This window comes from Micromesistius poutassou (assembly GCF_964030765.1).
Source record: "Micromesistius poutassou genome assembly, chromosome: 7".
Classification (NCBI taxonomy): Eukaryota; Metazoa; Chordata; class Actinopteri; order Gadiformes; family Gadidae; genus Micromesistius; species Micromesistius poutassou.
Window position 1 is genome coordinate 7,203,108 of NC_140277.1, and position 7,963 is coordinate 7,211,070.

At 44.9% G+C, this 7,963-nt stretch overlaps 1 long non-coding RNA gene across 1 annotated transcript; it reads right to left on the minus strand.

Moving 5' to 3' along the window:
- Positions 1–3,270: 3,270 nt before the first annotated feature.
- LOC311350896 lies at positions 3,271–7,928 on the minus strand. Its single transcript, XR_014636700.1, has 2 exons — positions 6,803–7,928; positions 3,271–5,127 (listed from the first exon to the last, which is right to left on the minus strand). It is a non-coding gene; the product is annotated as an uncharacterized lncRNA (long non-coding RNA).
- Between the last annotated feature and the right edge of the window lie 35 nt (positions 7,929–7,963).

Sequence of the window (7,963 nt, forward strand, 5' to 3'; positions counted from 1 at the left end):
TCCTTTACATAGACATACAAACAAGTGAAATAACCAGATAGCCTACAAATAAATATAGAATTGATAAAGTAACAACTACAAGCTAGGTATAAATGACTAAAACACAATACACGAGTAAAGTAAAAACAGAAGAATAACCGATTCAAGAGAAGGCAATTCTGAAGAACTGTGTTTTAGCCTTAATCTATGAACTCCAGACCACGTCCGGAGGTCAGCCTCGTTAGGGGTTAGGAAGGTTGGTGATATAATGAGGCGCCAACCCCAAACGAGCTTCAAAAGCGATGATTAACCTTTTAAAAATAATCACAAAACGTACACTTAACTAGTGTAGAGTAAAATAAGCATTATGTGGATTATTCTTTTCGGTTTTGTGTTATAAGTCTCGCTGCCGCTTTTTAGTTGAGGTTTGGAGAGGTTGTATTGAGTGAGACTTGATACACTGAGTTACAGTAGTGTAAGCGGGAAGACATAAAGGTGGATAACAGGTAGTAAATTCTTTGCAGATAAAAAAGAATTACATTTCAGAGATCATACAAAGCTGCAGAAAGCACGATTCAACAACTGACTTCAACTGACGGTCAAAGATAACACCCACAGTTGTGCACTGGGGTTTGTTGCAACAGAATAGAGAAGCTCAGTACTAGGAGAATAACCAACCTCTCTGGAGGGCTCTGGAGCTATGTTAAGGGCTTCTGATCTATCTGAGTTTAGCTGAGGAAAGATGAAAGAGAGACAGTTTCTAACACCTGTAACAGGATTGTATTTTCATCAGTTGTGTTGAGTTGTTGGAGTCAAATGAGAAATAGATCTGTTAGTCATCAGCTATAAAAATAGAAACAGATGTTTTCCTCCATGAAAGATTTGACCTAGCAGTAACATATAAATGAAAACGAATAAGAGGCCTTGTGGCCGTATTTATATATACCAATGGCCACTCAGAATTTCCTATTAAAAAGATTTAAATTAAACTAATCTACCTGATAAGCCAACCACAATGTTTATGACATTCAATTCAACTCAAACTGGATCAAAAGCTTAAGTAAGATCTCAAAGCTATAAAACTGATGTTAGGCTATTGTCAACTTCTAATATAATATGATTAACTCCAAGAAGTGCTGCCTCAGTGATGTGACCCGCCGTAAATCCTGAAATGTATCAAAAGCCTGTTGCCATTCATATGATTGATGAGCTGACCAGCGACAATTGTATTCCAAGACACATCAGCAGATAAAATGAGGAATTGATACAAGGCTAAACCAAAAGGGGAGATTGAATGAAACATTTCTTTAAGGAAGTGACATATAAGAATGTCATTGAACAGGACGATGCTTTCATTTGAGTAATGACGTTGGTTAGTGACGGCTTGAATGCGAGCAGGGTGCAAGGTGTTTTATAGCAAAGGTCAGGGAGACTTTGAGTAGGATACACATAATAGCATTTCCAGCAGCTTGGATCTTATCCGTGAAAAATGATAACAACTATTTGCATTATCAAATGAGGGCTCAATAAAAAGTGTGGGAGGGTTAGTGTTGTGGCTGATAGTACTGAAGAGGTGACTGGAGCCATGCTAATATTGAGCTTACTTTAACAGGGTTAGTGTTGGTAATAGGGCTAGTGTCTGTATGGCTAGTGTTAGTCATAGGGTTAAGGTTACTAGTAATAGGGTAGGTTAGAAATAGGGTGATATTGGTTATCAATATTGTTAAGGTTAGTGTTAGGGTTTGTTTAGGGTAAACATAACAATGTTGGTCACTAATAAATCCAAAATGTGCTAAGTGGGCAGAAAAATATGCAATGGTAATGAAACATAAAAGCTCATAATAATAGCATGCAGAAAAATATGTAGAAGACTAACTCCAGACAAACACAACATTACTACAAAGCATATAATTAACTCCAAGCATGGCGGTTTTGTTCCATTGTGCAATGATGTGGCATTAAGTCGCATTGCTTCAGTGACGTTTCCTTTCCTAACGTCATCTCCTACATTTTGGGTGCTGTAAGGCTTGAAGACACTGTCGTTCTTGTGTCAGTTGAGTTGATATGACTCCACGCACCCTGGATCCTCATTCCCCCTCATTTCAGCTGTCAGAAACCTTGCAGCCCAGAGATGAATGTGGCTTCTCCCATACACACACGCATGCACACGCACAGACACACACACATGCACACGCACGCACGCACGCACGCACACACACACACACACACACACACACACACACACACACACAAACACACGTCAGGAAATGTTTGATTAAAGGTTTAGAAAAAAGACGAGAATATATAAATAGAACGCACACGGACACACGCACACACACACGCACACACCTTTTTTTTCCATCTGTATTCATATTTGAACCTCTGTGAACATTTAGACAGGCACATTAATAAAGAAATACATTATAAACAATATTTTTTTATCACCCTGTGTAAATATAGATTCATATTGACTTGAATGTGGTATTTATACCTGTTTGACTGAAGAATTAGAAAGTAAAGTAAGTTAACACAGAAAGAGAGAGAGAGAGAGAGAGAGCGAGAGAGAGAGAGAGAGGAGAAGGAGATAGAGTATATTTAATCTAAACACGTAAGACACATCTGCTATTCTAATGTAGTAAGTAGTAAGTTTTTACTCATAAGGTTGGCCAAGCCTTACCTGTTGGGTAGCCTGACTAAAATAACAACAGGATTAATGTACTTGAGACACGACAACGATGTGTTTCTAATAAAACCCTTGTTATGTTTGCTGAGCAGAAGTACTGGGTAATGACTCCTTCCTCCTCCTAAATTATGGTATTTCAAAGCACAACATTTGCTCATGAGTAAATTATCAATGGTAAGCTCCAAGATTTGAATATTGCAACAGTGTCTGCTTTTCTGTATTCATGATCTGTAGTTCAGGCCATTTGGCGAGCCCTTTTATCCAAACTGTCACTCGTGCATTCTAAGCATGTGTGGCCGCAGTGGGAGTTGAACCCTTGACCCTGGCATAAAGCCATGTGCTACCAGTTGAGCTGGACAGCAGCCCCTGTCTCCTGTGTTTCATACCGGAATAGCACAGGCCGGCAAAGTGGAGGTATTCTCTGTAAAACCTCCATCCAACTGAGCCCGGGCTGTCAAAGGGCCCTAATCCGCCTTCCTACCTCCTTCAGATCTGGAAGCATGCCCAAGAATAAAATAATTGTGTTATGAACCATGTTCTTCAAAGACATAGACACACACACACACACACACACAAACACACAATACAGCTGCAATGGCTAGTCAAGACATTTCTAAACAATCTTTTTATTTATAAAAACACACAGAAAAAAATCACTCAATTTGAAATGTTGCGCCAGTCCTTGGTGAAACACTAACCAACACATTGACCACACTGTGTGCACAGCCGTGATGCGACATGCATACAGTGACGGTGGAGACCAGTGACTGTAACGAATTGATTTGTGAAGGAGACGCTCACATGGCCGCATAATAGCAAATAGGCTACACTGCATAGGTGAACTGGTTTGGACTGAAGTGTATGGGCCTTATTCACCTAGTGGCCATCGTGGTTCATTCTTGGATCTAAACTCCAGCTCTGGGTTGGGGGGGGGGAACTGAATGCAGAATTTCTCATTCAGTTGCCCCTCCCAGCTAGTGATTAGAACTAAGATGGCTGCTTAGTGAATCAGGCCCATACTATGAGCATGTGAGCAGAACAGTGTATATTAGGTTGTGTTGGACTGGTGTATGATTTCTCCTTGTGTTTGGCAACCATGCTTTTAAAGTGTATATTTTATGTTTCATTTTTTATTCAAACACATCATTTATAACAAGGTGCCTAGAGTGCCAATTAAATAACATATATGGTATAATTTTAAACCTGGAAGACAAACAGACGAAAAAGCACGAAAACATTGACAAATAAATGTTGTTAGATAACAGCAAACAGGTGTTCAGCAAACAGTGCATTTAGCCCCAATGTTAGGTCGGTGAGTCACTGTGTTCATTTGGATTAAGTGTCCTTTTCTTCTTCATTAAAACCAAAAGCAGCGTCGTGGAACATTTCACCCGGGGTTGGAGAAGCGGAAAACGAGGTGATTATCTGTTCACTTTGGTTTGGTCAGTTTGTCTCCGAAAAGGAAATAAAAAAAAAAGAATCACTGCTCAATAATGCAGTTTTTTCTTTCACCGTGTTCTCATTCCAGTTGCGGGGACACAGGTCCAACTTTTTTTTCCTCCGTAAAAGTCTCACTGCTGCAGTGGACCCCGAGTGGTCCTAGAAAAACTTGTCCAAACAGGGACGCTGTCCAATCTATGTCCCCATGACACGTATTATTATTATTTATATATAAAAAAAAACACATAGTGGTGTTTTGGGGGCGTGGCTTGGCTTTGGCTGCAACAAAGGGGGGGGGGGGGGGGGGGGACGACACCACTGTGGGGGGGAGAGCTTGATGAGTGAAGGACTATAGACACTCATGTGTTAGTGCTCTCCCCCACAGCGGGGGAGAAAGGCCGGTCCTCAACGTCCTCAGCGGCGCTCGTGGTACAAAACCTCAACAAGGCAGAAGAGAGTCGGACGGCGAGGGCACCGGTCGGCCGTCCGGGAATAAAGACTGTGTTTAATAGAACTAATCGTCCTGAGTTTCCTTCAAGAACTCGCTACACCGGCCCTACACCCGCTCTGGGGCAGACGGTGGAAGCTCCCCACCCCCACCCCCCCCCACCCCCCCAACCGAGGAGACGGTCCGGGGTCCCCTGCCCCACCCACCTATTGGCTGGTCTGCTCGCCCTCCCCAGGCATGTCCACTGCCCCGTGGTGTCCGCCGACTGGTGTGCGTCGGGGCGAAGAGCCGCGGCGGGGGAATGGAAACCTCCGCCACCGCAATGCCTTGCTTGCAGGTGCACGCCCACCGGGCCTGCAGAACAAGTCCTGGAGGGCCGGGGCTCCCCTCCGCGTGGGCGGGCAGCCAGATCCAGTACGGCCTGCGTCTGATGGTGACAGGACCGGAGATGGCTCTCTTTCTACCCATCCGCTTGCAGCCTGTCTGTCTGCGGGGTTGGGGGGAAGTCACGTTGGACGGAAACAAAAACACGACGAGGGATTCAATCTCGGGCTTTTGCTGATGGAAGCCAAATTACCTTCAAAAAGAAAGAAAACAACGATGATGCAACAAAGCGTTTGGCTTACGCACACACACGTGTGCACAAAGGCACGCACGCGCACATCATAAGCTGCTTTTCTTCTGTGTGTTGAATGGTGGGGGGGGGGGGGGGGATTGACAACTCTAATTTGACCATCCCATTCCCTTGGAGGGCACGGCTAATACATAAAACATGTGTAGGCCTGCTAACGAGCTGCGGGAGGGAAACGCTTCTAATGCTGTAATGTGTGTGCACGCCCGACCGCCCGCTCTCTCTCTCTCTCTCTCTGTGACTCTGTCGCCGTTCCTTTGATGTGTCACACACCCTGAAGGGTAGGGTCTACAGAGACCCGAATTCCGCAGCAGCATCTGATATGTGTGTGTGCACGTGAACGTGCTTGAGTGTGTGCGTGTGTGTGTGTGTGTGTGTGTGTGTACACACTCACTCATGTACATACAATGGTAGACTAGTGAGTGTCTAGTGAGGGTCAGCATAATCCAGCGGCTATCATCGTGTGTGTTTCTTAGCCGAATGATCCGGCTTAGAAAACCTCACTCAACCGCTTCAGGGTCTGATTTGAGGTGTTGTTAAGAGAGAGAGAGCAGAAAAGAATGAACTGATTTTGAAAGTAAACAATAAAAATAAGTAAGCTCCCTCCAAACAGTTCCCCGCCACTGAATCAAGCGTTGCCTCTCACCCAGCTGTGATTGATGGTGAAGACGCCTTCCCTGAACATTCAAAGGCAGGTGCAGTCACCTCGAAACTGATATTCTCACAGCGCATTTCACTGATAACTGACGGATGGCTGTGGCATTTATAACAAATGGCACTCCAATAATAGCTCTTCCATCTTAAATAGAACCTTAACTGACCAAAAACACCAGCAGCATCTTTGGATGAAAATGACTATTTTATCAGCGATACTGTTACGTATACACTCGTTGCTATTGGCTCCTTCTCTTTGTGTTGCAGTATCCTTGTATGCCTACTGCACTATCACGCATCACTGACTAACTCTAATCCCCCCTGAGAGTGAAAACAATGTGCTGCTGGTGAAGCCAGCGAGTGGTGCATCGCTCGGCCAATGGAGGGCGAATCCCGCGGTCGGAACAGACGATGTCGAGTGTGGTCGCGTCAACAAGGTGTAATGAATAATTCCAAAAGCAGCTGGGGCTGCATGACAATGGAGTAAAGAGACGGCAGATATGAATGAAAGTGAGAGAGAGAGAGAGTAACAATAACGGTGGCTATGTGTAAAAAAAGAACATGAGCCATGCAGCTAGAGAAACAGCAGAACCGAGGACATCTATGTGTACATTATGTATGCCCGGGGAGAAGGAATGTCTCTTGTGACGTATTGCAACCAATTAGCTTTCATGGAATATAATGTATGTGTATAATGTAATAATGAGTTGAGCTTTTTATGGGTTTAATAATATAATAATAATATTACAATAATACAATATATCATATATCAATAATATAATAAATAAATAATGTAACATCGGCTAAATAAAACACAGCTTTCTCCCTAACTTTAATAATAAACTTCGGACCACTGTTCATAAATACTCCATTCATTGCTCTGAGTGCTTGCTTGGCGGTACGCTGGCCTTGGCAACCCACACACAGCAGTACAAGCACAGATCACCATCCCCTCTGACACTCTTACCTTGGCTGGGTTCTGCTGGGTCCTGGCCCGGGGTCTCGCCGTCGTACGAGGTCCGGGGCCGGGGGGGGGGGGGGTTGGGGCTCGTTCAGGGGGGGGGGGGCAGGCCGGTAACCCGGGGGACCACAGAGTGGCGGACCAACGCACTGTTTTCACCATGTGAAGGCAGCTCCCGCTGGGCCAGCACTCCATATAAGGAGGCGTGGATTCCACACGCATGCTCTCCATCACGTATGTTGTTGTTGCCTTGTTAACTCACTCCCCCCCCCCCCCCACCCCGCTTCATCCTGAGCCTTGTAGGTTCATGTTGCACACCGTTGCACACCGTTACTCATCCTTTTATTTTCTTCTTTTTCTTCTCCTCCAAAGCGCGCCAACAGTTTTTTTTATAGCGCACAGAAGTCGATAATACTGTCATATTCCCTCAAGGATGTCCTGGTACTCACAATGTAGTTTCTTTGTTGGTTATTGTGGTTAGTAAAAAAAACGAAAAACTAGAAACAGTCTCTGATTCACCATTCCCTCCCCAGTCATGTCCATTTCACCAAAAATTAGGATTTATTCATGTTTACATAATATAGGCTTTTGATTATGGATAAGCCATCTGTTTGTTGTGCACCTCTCCCTTGGCAAATGCCAACAAACACTGGCAAGCTGCCCATCCGCGGTGTTACCTTCATCGGTATCTGGGTCTATTATCTTATCACAGGCCCTCTGCAGCGGTCCTCATATACTACCCAGCGGCTGGGCTCCTCACCCAGCCAAGGACGGCTGTGTGACCCCTAGGTGCCTCCCCCATGGAAGAGGCTGTTAACCGGGCTTAGACGGCCTTCAGCGGAGGACCGAGCTGAGGTAGACAACACCCCCTCCACCCCCCGCCCCCTCCCCCACGCCAAAGGCTGTGCACTTTCTTTACTCCGCCATGAGTTTCACTTTCCTTCACTCCTTCGATCGGGTATCGGAATTAAGACACGATCCTCGCGAACGTCAATATCAACAACGTGGACGGGGAAACATCCATCTTTTTGTTAAAAAAAAACAACCTTTGGCAAAAAAAAGGGGAAAAAAATCATACGACATTGGTAACAGAGCACCCGGTAACGAACGATACGCGAAGTAAAAATACCTCCACTTGGGTCCTCCCCACCAGAGAGAGAGGGGGGG